The following is a 14,348-nucleotide window of genomic DNA, read 5'->3' on the forward strand; positions in this document are numbered from 1 at the left end:
GCACCGCGACCTTTTCCTCTACCGGCAACTCGTGGTGCAACCTTTCTTTCTTTCCTTACCTGGGGTTACCCATACCCGTTGAAGGCAAGGTTAGCTATGATATACAAGAAGCTTTTCAATTATACAACTTATTGGTTGATGTTCAGGACTTCAATTATGTCACGACCCGGAAATTTCTGGGTAAGCCGTGACTGTGTCCTACCCGGATACTCCATACGTACCTACCTAACCGTATCCAATATACCAAATAGCTAATGCGTTTAACATATTTAAATCCATACGTATATAGGGTGCATCGCTCGAACATACATATACACATATACATACCGAAACCTCGTACGAAGCCGTTAGGGCTATTATATCGTACAAAGTCGCAAACTCGCACATACTTACCGAACAAAGGACAACCCATATCCCACAAACACGTTCGGCCTCTAACATATGTAATCGTAATCGAAGACCGGACGAGTGGCCCCGCCGTACCCAGATTAGTCATGAGCATCAAGAAATATGCGGCTAGAAGATCTGTACCAAAAATGTGGGCTCCGAATCAAAGGAGCACTCCGAACAAACAGTAAATAGGTAATTCCTAGGCCGATGACTCCTCAATGTTGTCCGAACCTCGCGTGGCACGGGACGCGGCCCGAAGAACGTGGGGTCGGCACGAAAAATGTACCGAGTACGCAAAGTCGTAAATACCGTGAACAAAATCATACGTGAATACGGATGTACAAAAGTGTAACCGACAAACCATAACCGAAGTCAATCGTACGGAGGTGTATTGGACAGATCTTATCAACATCCAAGGTGCGGTAAATTTGACATACAAAGTCGTGGTCGTAGTCAAGAGTACGGAAAATACGTACCTTATCCGTGTAATATCAAAATGCTAACTTTCACATCGTAGATAATGCAAATCAAGGCATGCGTAGAGTACGGTATATACGGTCACCATAACACAATACATCATGACATACACATGGTACCGGACATATACTTAGGGAGACCGGACCGGACCAAACACAGCGGTACCCCGGGAGCCGGACATATACCACGAGAACCCGGGAACCGACCACATCATGACCCATACAACCGGTAACTGGGGACGGACATATACCACAAGCATTCGTAACCGTTCACTCGGTGAACCGTGAGACGGATATATACCACGATCTCCGAACCGGCCACGCACCGAGACTCGACATATACCACGCACTTCGAGGGATCGGTATACACACGGTAGCCGGGGACGGATATATACCCGCACTCCCCGGAACCGAACACATCGTACTATCGTACCTTTCACGACACATTATTTAAACCGAACACTTATATCAGAATTTTATGCCGAATACTTATGTCAAAATAGTCTTTCTAGGACCGTTTTATACTTCAAACTTCGTCATAAGAATCAAGGGATAATCAAAACCCTTATCGTTTATTTGTTGAGGAAGTAGCTAAAGGTTTCCTTTAATTATCGCTCGAAACGAATTAGTAACACAATCGGAGCAGATTCGGAGATAGCGGGCCCACCTCGGGTTAGGTCGAGGTGGCGTACAAAATTTTACGAACTTTAGACCCTATGGGAGCATCTATGAAAGTTTCAAAGTAATCCGGGTTCGTTTTGAGAAAGTTATGGAAGTTTAAACATTTGTCCAAAGCAAAATGGAAGGAAAGTAATTCAATTATGTCAATGAATAGTAGCCAAAATTAAACTCGAATTTCGATGCATAGTAACCTTTCCCGAGGCTCGTACTTCGACCTAATAGAGCTAAGACATGCCATAAGAAGGAAAGGAAGGACTTTACATACCTTCGTTATGCCCTACGCTCATCCAATCTTGATTCCCGTTTCGCCAAAAATCCGCAAATGGTCATCTCTACTGAAGCTACTATTCATGCAAGTTAGCATTTCAACTTTGGTTAAGAATTTGGCTACCGAAATTTCGGGCGCACCTCCCCTATAAATATGACACCCCGAGATCCAACTCGGCTCAAAACAACCAACAACAACCCAACAACAATACCAACAACATCAATAAATAATCAAAATGCGTTCTAGCATAAATAGTATTTCTTTCTTCGTAACGCAACAACTTCCAAACTAACTTCACATTTCAAACCAACATCAACCTTTTCATACTCATTACTCATTCAAGACCATTCAAATACAATCCGGAGACATTTCACATTATTTCACAAAATATTCGCAAAACATACAAAGTATACAAGTTTTCCACCAAAATCATAATTCACTCAAAACCTCCAAATTTCAACATGAATATTCACAACATATTTTTATCTTTCAATTTTACATACGACAACCACCACTTGCTTCCTATGACTTCATTTCCTTAATATCCTAGAAATCAATATAAAATAACATGACTTTCTCCATTCTTTCCGATACCAACTTAAATCATTTTCTTCCATTTCCAACACAAGGCTCCAACAACACAATTAATACACTAAGTAAAATTATGATCACCTTATCTATATCAATGAGGCCACACACACACACACAATGCACTCACACGGCCACACACTTCAACACACCATATTCCTTTGATTTTCATTCATCACAACACTTATAATTTCCTATAACATGAAAAGAAAACATGAAATTCTTGTTTTTCTCAACCTTATAGCCCACGGCCATGCATTGTGTCACACATGCACACGGCCATGCATACATACACCACACTCCCTTAATTCTCATCCAATTCTAATCATTCTAACACACATATTCATCCCATAACATAAAGGAATAAAATTCATACCTTATTCTTCAAATTCCAACTTGCCGCAAATATCGTTCTTTCGCTTAACTAATTGTATCACGTCGAGGAGCGCCTTGAGCTTGCTACTAATTCCAAAAGAACAAGATTCAAGGATCAAGGTTGATGGCCTAGGAATTTTTTCTTTCTTTTCTTTCTTTCTCCTTTGGCCGACGGCCTTTCCTCTATTTTTCTCTTCTTTGCTTTAGTTTAATTTCTTGAAATTTCTAGAGATTGCACACATATATATATACTCCCTTATCATTTAATAGTCATGTGACCATCACATGCCATGGGCTTGGGCCATGGCATGTTGGCCGGCCACCTCTAATGGCTTGGGCCTCAATTTTTCAATTTTCTTTTTTTTGGCCCAATTCTTCACGAATCATATTTTGCAATTCCCGAAACAAATTTCCAAAATTCCAATTTTGCCCTTAGGCCTTCTCCGGTGCTTTCACGTTCAAATTTCCATAACCGACATACACATGCTAAGAAAATTTCAAACATAGCCTTCTTTCTCATAATTCACAATTATTTCGAATTTTCCGATCGTGCGAAAAGGCGAGATATAACATCCTCCCCCCCTTTAAAACATTCGTCCTCGAATGTTAATTCAACTTCATAGTAGGTCAAATCGCCTCGGGGAGGTCTTCCTACCACTTACATACTCGTACTTAATCGAAGAACTTATATCGACCTTCATTTTTTCCAACTTCATCCATCTTTCTTCAATATCACTTTATTAGGATTGTTCGTATCGCCTTAAATCGGATATACGGCGGACAGAATTTTAACCGTAACTAGAAGGTCAAACGGACGTCGACGGAGTCATAGTCGGGATCGAAGTAACGGGGGTGTGGCAGCGTACATTGTGGTCGTAATCATACGTTATACTGGACGGATTCATGGTCGAACCGCACACAGAAGCATATTAGACAGACCCATAATCAGAATCAGACGTACTGAACTATATCGGATAAATCCGTAGTCAGAATCAGACGCATAGAAGTATGTCAGACAGATCCGTGATCGGAGTCAGACGTATAGAGATTTATCGGGCGTATTCGAAATCGGAATCGTACGTATCGAAGTATATCGGCCGGACGTATCGAAGTATATCGTACGTAGTTATGATCGAATCGAACGTACGTAGGCATATCGGGACGTAAACGTGATCCAATTCGTAAACACGGCAGGTATAGTAGACAGCTTCTTCGTAATCGAGAGATGTAGGAACGTGGCATACGTAATCACGTTCGCAGGTACGAATATAGTTGACCGAACACAAGATGCATCGATGCACATATTTCTCAAGAAAGATTAATAGCATACCCGGGTCTACGTTTGGCGACGCCTCCGGGTCCCCGCCGACTAGTCCGCGCATGTGCGGTTCGAAAGATCGCCGGAATCGGGAGCCCCGCCGCGACCTCCGCCGCGACCCCGGGCCGACGCCGGCATACCCCGCCCCGTGGGGCGCGGCCACCGAAGGAGAAGATGGCCCCAAGAATCGACCCACTAAAAGGAACCACACCATCCGGGCTATCTTTATACGGACACTCCTCACAATGTGGCCTTGACGGCCACAAATAAAATAGGCACCCGTGGCACGATAACATTCTCCGTGGTGCCGTCCCCCCGCAATAAGGACATCCGGGTATAGGCGGCCTCGTCCGACTAAAATCTCTATCCATCTCGCGAACCGAAGCCCCGGGGTTCTCGGTCGCCCCGAGTACCCTGCATGATCTGGTCTCCAACCCGAGGACTGTGGGGGTATACTTTGTGCAGGCTGAGAAAACTGTCTAATACTCGATCGAGACTGCCCGCCTCGAAACTCCCCAGAATAACTAACTGCTCCCGGCCCCTCGGGGCCGGCCTCGATCATAATCTCCTCCCCGACGTATCCTCTCCGTGCCGGTCCTCCATGCCCCGCGCATAGGCCCAGTCCCGGCGATGTCCATACCTGTCCGCGACGCCATCGCCATACGGTTATCAACCGATAATCGTCCAGCCCCCATCACGTACCGGTGCGTTCTCGTCCTCCATGTCGCCCACAATGGTGGGGGCATATCGAGCCGTAGAATCAAATTCCAAATTATACTCGCGAACACCCGACCCCTCTCGCTTTATCTCGCAAAAATCGGTCAACTCTCGCCCGTCGCGACTCCGTGGTAAAAAGTGGCGGAGGAAAGCGCCGTAAATTCATCCCATGTGGTCGGGGAGCATTCTCACCCCCGGATAGCCCCCAAGACTCATACCAATTAAGGGCGACATCCCGTAATCTATGTGCGCGCAAGCTCGGCCAGACTCGGCCTCCGGCCCGGACCGCCTCAACGAGCGCCGTATCCGCCGAATAAAATCACGGGGGTCCCTCATCGGGCTTGGACCCGTAAAACTCGGAGGACCACATGTCGAGGAAATCGCGGACCCTCGTGCTATCACGCCCGTCATCATCGTCACCTCTCCGTCCGCGTCCGCAAACCCGTCCAGCCACTATCGTCGTCGTCACCGAACCGCCTCCCTCAACGCCTCGCCCTCCGCCCGGCCGGGGAGCGGGCGCGGAGCCGCCGAGGGCCTGCTCCGACCTCATCTGGTGGCGGAGTGGTTGAACCCTCCGACTGAAGTACAATACCGGGCGTGGTCCGCGCACGAGCCCGGGTAACTCTCGGCATCTGGCTAGTCTCTCCTTCCTTCGCTTGCCCCTTCTCGGGCGGCCGTCGTCGCTTCTTCGGAGGCATTACCGAAAAATACACAACCGATCGTAAAAGAGTCATCCTAATATCACAGCTCTATCGCACGATCTAAGATTTCAAGAAAGGGTAACATAACATCCTAGATGTCTCGTAGCCTCCTGTCTATAGATGTGGTGCACGACACACCGATAAACAGGACTCTACTAGACACGGCTGCGGACATTCCGAGGACCGACCGCTCTGATACCACTTTTGTCACGACCCAGCCCCGTGGGCCGTGACTGGTGTCCTACTCCGGACACCCATACGTACCTACCTAACAGATCCAATATACCAAATAGCTAATGCGTTTAACATATTTAAATCCATACAGATATAGGGTGCATCGCTCGAACATACATATACACATATACATACTGAAACCTGTACAGAAGCCGTTAGGGCTATTATATCAGACAAAGTCGCAAACTCGCACATACTTACCGAACAGTGACAACCCATATCCCACAAACATGTACGCGTACCTCTAACATATAGAACGAGAATCGAGAAGACGGGACAGGCCCCGCCGTACCCGCATTAGTCATAAGCATCAAGAAATATGCGGCTAGAAGATCCGTACCAAAAATGTGGGCTCCGGATCAAGGAGCACTCCGAACAAAACAGTATTCTAGGCCGATGACTCCCCTCAATAAGCGTCCGAACTTGCGTGGCATGGGACGCAGCCCCGAAGAACAGGGGTCAGTACGAAAAATGTACCGAGTACGCAAAGTCAGAAATACTGTGAACAAAATCATACGTGAATATGGATGTACAAAAGTGTAACCGACAAACCATAACTGAAGTCAATCGTACGGAGGTGTATTGGACAGGATCTTATCAACATCCAAGGTGCAGAAATTTGACATACAAAGTCGTGGTCAGAGTCAAGAGTACAGAAAATACGTACCTTATCCAGAATATCAAAATGCTAACTTTCACATCGTAGATAATGCAAATCAAGGCATGCGTAGAGTACAGACATACGGTCACCATAACACAATACATCATGACATACACACGGTGCCGGGGACATATACCCCGCCGGGAGACCGGATCGGACCAAACACACGGCGGTACCCGGAGCCGGACATATACCACGAGAACCCGGAACCGACCACATCATGACCCATACAACCGGTAGAATCGGGGACGGACATATACCACAAGACTTCGTAACCGTTCACGGTAACGGAGACGGACATATACCACAAGATCTCGAACCGGCCACGCGCACCCCGAGACGGACATATACCACAAGATTCGAGGATCGGCATACACACCGGTAGCCGGGGACGGACATATACCACAGCATTCTCGAACCGAACACATCGTACTATCAGACCTTTCACGACACATTATTTAAACCGAACACTTATATCAGAATTTTATTCCAGAATACTTATGTCAAAATAGTCTTTCTAGGACCGTTTTATACTTCAAACTACGTCATAAGAATCAAGGGATAATCAAAACCCTTATCGTTTATTTGTTGAGGAAGTAGCTAAAGGTTTCCTTTAATTATCGCTCAAAACGAATTAGTAACACAATAGGAGCGGATTCGGAGATAGCGGGCCCACCTCGGGTTAGGTCGAGGTGGCGTACAAAATTTTACGAACTTTAGACCCTATGGGAGCATCTATGAAAGTTTCAAAGTAATCCGGGTTCGTTTTGAGAAAGTTATGGAAGTTTAAACATTTGTCCAAAGAAATGGAAGGAAAGTAATTCAATTATCCGAATGAATAGTAGCCAAAATTAAACTCGAATTTGATGCATAGAACCTTTCCCGAGGCTCGACTTCGACCTAATAGAGCTAAGACATGCCATAAGAAGGAAAGGAAGGACTTTACATACCTTCGTTATGCCCTACGCTCATCCAATCTTGATTCCCCGTTTCGCCAAAAATGCAAATGGTCATCTCTACCAGCTTACTATTCATGCAAGTTAGCATTTCAACTTTGGTTAAGAATTTGGCTACCGAAATTTCGACAAAGACCTCCCCTATAAATATGACACCCCCGAGATCCAACTCGGCTCAAAACAACCAACAACAACCCAACAACAATACCAACAACATCAATAAATAATCAAAATGCGTTCTAGCATAAATAGTATTTCTTTCTTCGTAACGCAACAACTTCCAAACTAACTTCACATTTCAAACCAACATCAACCTTTTCATACTCATTACTCATTCAAGACCATTCAAATACAATCCGGAGACATTTCACATTATTTCACAACATACTCGCAAAACATACAAAGTATACAAGTTTTCCACCAAAATCATAATTCACTCAAAACCTCCAAATTTCAACATGAATATTCACAACATATTTTTATCTTTCAATTTTACATACGACAACCACCACTTGCTTCCTATGACTTCATTTCCTTAATATCCTAGAAATCAATATAAAATAACATGACTTTCTCCATTCTTTCCGATACCAACTTAAATCATTTTCTTCCATTTCCAACACAAGGCTCCAACAACACAATTAATACACTAAGTAAAATTATGATCACCTTATCTATATCAATGAGGCCACACGGCCACATACACACAATGCACTCACACGGCCACACACTTCAACACACCATATTCCTTTGATTTTCATTCATCACAACACTTATAATTTCCTATAACATGAAAAGAAAACATGAAATTCTTGTTTTTCTCAACCTTATAGCCCACGGCCATGCATTGTGTCACACGCACACGGCCATGCATACATACACCACACTCCCTTAATTCTCATCCAATTCTAATCATTCTAACACACATATTCATCCCATAACATAAAGGAATAAAATTCATACCTTATTCTTCAAATTCCAACTTGCCGCAAATATCGTTCTTTCGCTTAACTAATTGTATCACGTCGAGGAGCGCCTTGAGCTTGCTACTAATTCCAAAAGAACAAGATTCAAGGATCAAGGTTGATGGCCTAGGAATTTTTTCTTTCTTTTCTCTTCTTTCTTTCTCCTTTGGCCGACGGCCTTTCCTCTATTTTTCTCTTCTTTGCTTTAGTTTAATTTCTTGAAATTTCTAGAGATTGCACACATATATATATACTCCCTTATCATTTAATAGTCATGTGACCATCACATGCCATGGGCTTAAGCCATGGCATGTTGGCCGGCCACCTCTAATGGCTTGGGCCTCAATTTTTCAATTTTCTTTTTTTTGGCCCAATTCTTCACGAATCATATTTTGCAATTCCCGAAACAAATTTCCAAAATTCCAATTTTGCCCTTAGGCCTTCTCCGGTGCTTTCACGTTCAAATTTCCATAACCGACATACACATGCTAAGAAAATTTCAAACATAGCCTTCTTTCTCATAATTCACGATTATTTCAAATTTTCCGATCGTGCGAAAAGGCGAGATATAACAAATTAGCTCATGCACCGTAACACGATCGACGGACCGTCGAAAGTGTTACCGGCCGTATCTTCAATCGTAACTCATTTTATTCATTTATAACACCGGGATCGTAACATGTTCGACGGACCGTCAAACGTGTTACGGACCGTAACATCTTACCGTAACATGACCCAAATTTCCAAAAAGCTTTGTGGAAATCTTAGATGTTACGGTATGGTGTTACGGTCCGTCAAACGTGTTACGGTCCGTAACACCTTACCGTAACGTCACCCAAATTTTCAAAAAAAATTCATGGAAATCATACGTGTTACGATGGGGTGTTACGGTTCGTAACACACGCTACGGCCCGAAACACTTAACATCGGGCAGCAATTCAATAGATTCTCAGCGTAGCCAAACCTTTCCGTTTAAGCACGAGGCCATGATTTTTAACTTTATGCTCCTTAGGGTATGGTATAAAACACCATTTGATCCCCTCATATACCTCGGGTTACTCAGACTTCACCCGATTTTATCCAAGTTTTCTTTGAAACCTTTTATCTTACAGTTGGCGGGCAAACCAATTTAGTAGTTTCACAAATGAAACTTTTAATCGGGATGCCCTCCGACTCAGTGGGAAACATTTTCCTTGTGCCCACGAGAGTCTCAAACAGCAATCATACCAAACCCAACCCCCACCTTTATCAAATCCCACACAATTATTCAATGGGGATTCAAACTCATTCAAAATCAGAAGTACATGGCATGGCAAATGAATTTAAGCATGGAAGATCATACCAATCCTATCGATAGATGGAAGAATAGAGAGAGTCAACACATTGTCATACCTGATCGTGGACGAAAATTGGATGAAAAACTTGAGACTAAACTAACACAGCGATGTACTTCACGAGAACAAATCAACAGCGATGGCAGGGTAATAGTGAAGAGACGGTTAGGGAGAGAGGAAGAGAGGATGAGGGGGTTTATGAGGGAGAAGGGGAGTTAAAAAAAAAGGGAAAGGTGTTGTTTGAATGGGAGTGTAACCGTCGGGTGACGTATTTAAACGTTCCCGACCGTTACATTTCGAATTACGGATCCTAACCCAAGGTACGAGCCATAACTCGCGTTACGGTCTACCCAAACGACCCCATTTTCATGTTTCATTAATGACATGGAAATACAGCCGACGGACCATAACTCGTGTTACGGTCCGTATTACCTGGCGTAACGGGTGCAAATTTTCTAGTGGTTGCCCAGATTTCTGTCAATGTTACGCTCATGCGTTACAGTCCGTAACTCAAATCGACGGTCTGTAACTCAGACCGTAACACTTGCCCCTCATCCTAGTGATTTTTGCCCTTTTTCATCTTGTTACGCTCCATTATACGAACCGTAACATAAGTTACGGGGCGTAACATGGAGCGTCCTTTCATTGCAAACTTCAGCACTTACTTTCTTTTTGCCTCTTCTGTCATCAGAATCCTAACACATCAGCAAACACCAAAAACATAAAAGAAAACAAAGGAAATACGATATTTAAAGTACTCATAAAGCAGTAAATGTGGGTTGCCTCACACACAGCGCTTGGTTTAACATCACGGCTCGACGTGATACCTCAATTTCTAGTTCAGGAACCGTATTTCAAACGATACCGATCAACCACTTTACCATCATCAATGCACCAATGATAGTGTTTCACTCTTTGTGCATTCACTTTAAAAGTCTGAGTGCCATCCTCGGTTTTCACCTCAATGACACTTCTATTTGGGGAAACACTTACAATATCAAACGGACCGGACCATCGAGACTTTAGGTTGCCCGAAAAGAACTTTAGGCGCGAATTGTACAACAAGATCAAGTCATTCGGCTAAAAATCCCTTTTGAGGATCTTCGAGTCATGATAGTATTTCATCTTTTCCTTGTACAATGTTGCACTTTCATAGGCATTGTACCTAAATTCATCCATCTCGTTGATTTGAAACAACCTCAGCTTGGTTGCTTTATGCCAATCCATATTCAGTTTTTTCGATGCCCAAAGGGCCTTATGCTCAAGCTCAATAGGCAAATGACATGCCTTCCTAAATACCAAATTATACGATGAAGTCCCAATAGGCGTTTTGAACGCTGTGCGATATGCCCATAGAGCATCATCCAACTTTTTGGACCAGTCAGTGCGATTCATATTGACCGTCTTTGCCAAGATGCTCTTTATCTCTCTGTTGGAGACTTCAACTTGACCACTCGTCTAAGGATGATATGGAGTGGCAACCCTGTGATGCACGCCATATTTTTTCAAGAAGATCAGCGAATGGTTTGTTGCAAAAATGAGAACCACCATCACTAATAATAGCTCTAGAGTACCAAATCTAGTAAAGATGTTCTTTTTTTAGAAAGGCAATGACTCTCCTACCGTCATTGTTAGGCAAGCCACCGCCTCCACCCACTTGGAGACATAATCCACCGCAACAAGAATATATTTCAGGCCATATGAGCTCATAAAGGGCCCCATAAAATCAATGCCCCACGCGTCAAGAGCTCCACCTCAAGCACAAAATTCATCGGTGTTTCATGCTTCCGACCTATTGTGCCCTGGTGCTAGCATTTATCACAAGAACGTGCCAACATATTCGCATCACGATAGATGACTGGCCAATAGTAGCCACACTCTAGCACCTTGGCTGCAGTTCTATTTCCACTATAATGCCCACCAACTGAAGAATCATGACAAGCCTTCAAAATATCCGTCACCTCAGATTCAGCCACACATCTTCTGATCATATTGTCTGCACAAGTCCTGAATAAGTAAGGCCTATCCCAATAATACTGTCAACAATCTCTCAAGAATTTCTTCTTTTGATATGCCTTCAAATCTTCAGGAACAATGCCAGTTACCAAATAATTGGATATCGGCATACCATGGTGTGCACATCGGCTGGAGACTGCCAAGACTCTTTCATCCGAAAAAGTGTCATCAATATCCAGAATGTCAATCGGTCTCCCTGCTGCTTCAAGTCTGGAGAGATGGTCAGCCACTTGATTTTCTGACCCTTTTCGGTCTTTGACTTCAAAGTCAAATTCTTATAGCAACAACACCCATCTTATCAACCGAGGCTTAGCATCTTTTTTAGCCATTAAGTACCGCAGGGCAGCATGGTCAGTGTGAACCACTACCTTGGCACCCAATAAATAGGCCCGAAACTTTTCAAAGGCATAAACAATAGCAAGTAGCTCCTGCTCTGTTACTGTATAGTTCATTTGAGCTCCATTTAGTGTTTTGCTTGCATAATAAATTGGGTGTAAGATTTTGTTAAGCCGCTGACCAAGGACAGCGCCAATTGCAAGACCACTAGCATCACACATTAATTCAAAGGGTAACGACCAATTCGGGGACACAACAATAGGGGCCGAGGTCAATTTTAACTTCAACTCATCAAAATCCTTGATGCACTTTTCATCAAAATTGAATTTGGACTCCTTTTCCAAGAGTTTGCACATTGGATTTGCAATTTTGGAGAAGTCTTTGATAAATCTTCTATAGAATCCGGCGTGCCCCAAGCTACCAAACCCCTTTACTGAGATGGGTGGAGGAGTTTTGAAATCACATCGATTTTGGCTTGGTCAACTTCAATCCCCCTTTCGAAAATCTTATGGCCAAGGACAATTCCCTCCTTTACCATAAAATGACACTTTTCCAAGTTGAGAACGAGGTTTCTCTCCTCACACCTTTATAGCACCCGATCAAGATCATCTAAACATTCATCGAATGAATCTCCCACCACAGAGAAATCATCCATGAAAACTTCAAGAAAGTTTTCAACCATGTCAGAGAACATGGACATCATGCATCACTGGAAAGTAATTGGGGCATTGCAAAGACCAAATGGCATTCGGCTGAAAGAGAAAGTCCCATAGGGACAAGTGAAAGTAATCTTTTCTTGGTCTTCCAATGCAATGTTGATTTGGTTGTAACCTGAATACCCATCCAAGAAGCAATAATAAGACCTTCCAGCTAGCCGATCAAGCATTTGATCAATAAAAGGCATAAGGAAATTATCCTTGCAAGATGTAGTGTTCAGCTTTCTGTAGTCCATACAAACTCTCCAACCGGTGACAGTTCTTGTAGGAATCAGCTCATTTTTAGAATTAGGGACAACAGTGATGCCCCCTTCTTTGGCACACATTGAACTGGACTTACCCATGGACTATTGGCAATCGGGTAAACCACCCCAGCATCTAGCCACTTAATAATCTATTTATTTACCACCTCTTGCATCGGTGGATTCAATCTTCTCTGATGCTCAACACTTGGTGAACTTTCCTCTTCCAACTGAATTCGGTGCTCACAAATTTCGAAGGGAATCCCCCGGATGTCTGCAATAGTCCAACCCAAAGCTTTCAAATGTTTTCTTAAAACTGCGATGAGTCTTCGAGTTTGGCGCTCATTCAGAAGTGATGAAATCATAATTGGGAGAGTAGCATTTGCTCCAAGAAACTCATATCTAAGATGGGATGGAAGTTGCTTGAGCTCCAACTTCAGCGGCTCAATAATTGAAGTTTTGATGGAGGAGTTGTTTGCTTCTCTAGATCAAGAGATAATTTCTTGAGCTCATAAGAGTAAGACCTCAGCCCGGTGAGTGAGTTCACCGTCTCAATATATCCCTCCATTTCTTCTGCATCAAAATTGACCAAGATGGTCGATAATGCTTCACCCAAGCATTCTTCTTCCATTTTGAATTATACCACTTCATCCACCACATCAAAAGAATTAATGACTGAAATACTTTGATAAAGACTAGGCAATTTCATACCATTGCTGGCGTGAAAAGTCACCTCCTCATCGTTAACCCGGAACTTGATTTAATTCTTTTCTGAATCCATAAGAGCCCTCCCTGTAGAAAGGAAAGGTCTCCCCAGAATAATAGGAATTTCTTGATCAAGCACGCCTAGAATCACGAAATCTGCCGGCAGTAGGAATTCCCCAATTTGAACAAGAACATCATCAACTACCCCAACCGGCCTTTTGATCGATCTGTCAGCCATCTGCAGCCTCATGGTAGTGGGCCTTGGCATCTCTAATCCTGATCTCTTGAAAATCTCAAGGGGCATAAGATTTATGCTAGCCCCGTTATCACACAACGCCTTTGCAAAATCTTGCTGCCCTATGGTGCGTGGAATGGTGAATGCTCCAGGATCTTCCCTTTTTTGCACTGTGGTCTTAGAAATAATAGCCCTGACGCTATGAGTGATACCCACAGTGTCGTGTTTCAATGGCTTCTTCTTCTTTGTTAAGAAATCCTTCAAATACTTAGCAAACCCGGGCATTTCTTGGACAGCATCCATGAAAGGAATGTTCATCGTCAATTGCTTAAGTTGATCATAAAATCGCAAACACTTGTCATCTTTCGTTTTCCTCACTAGTCTTTGAGCAAAAGGCGGTGAAGATTTGAACAATTGAGTCAAAGGGCGTAGAG

At 43.5% G+C, this 14,348-nt stretch overlaps 1 pseudogene; it reads right to left on the reverse strand.

Annotated features, from left to right (window-relative positions):
- Nucleotides 1–14,348, reverse strand: part of LOC132031540 (uncharacterized) — a 115,774-nt pseudogene that overhangs the window by 39,182 nt on the left and 62,244 nt on the right.

This window comes from Lycium ferocissimum, chromosome 9, assembly GCF_029784015.1.
Source record: "Lycium ferocissimum isolate CSIRO_LF1 chromosome 9, AGI_CSIRO_Lferr_CH_V1, whole genome shotgun sequence".
NCBI lineage: Eukaryota > Viridiplantae > Streptophyta > Magnoliopsida > Solanales > Solanaceae > Lycium > Lycium ferocissimum.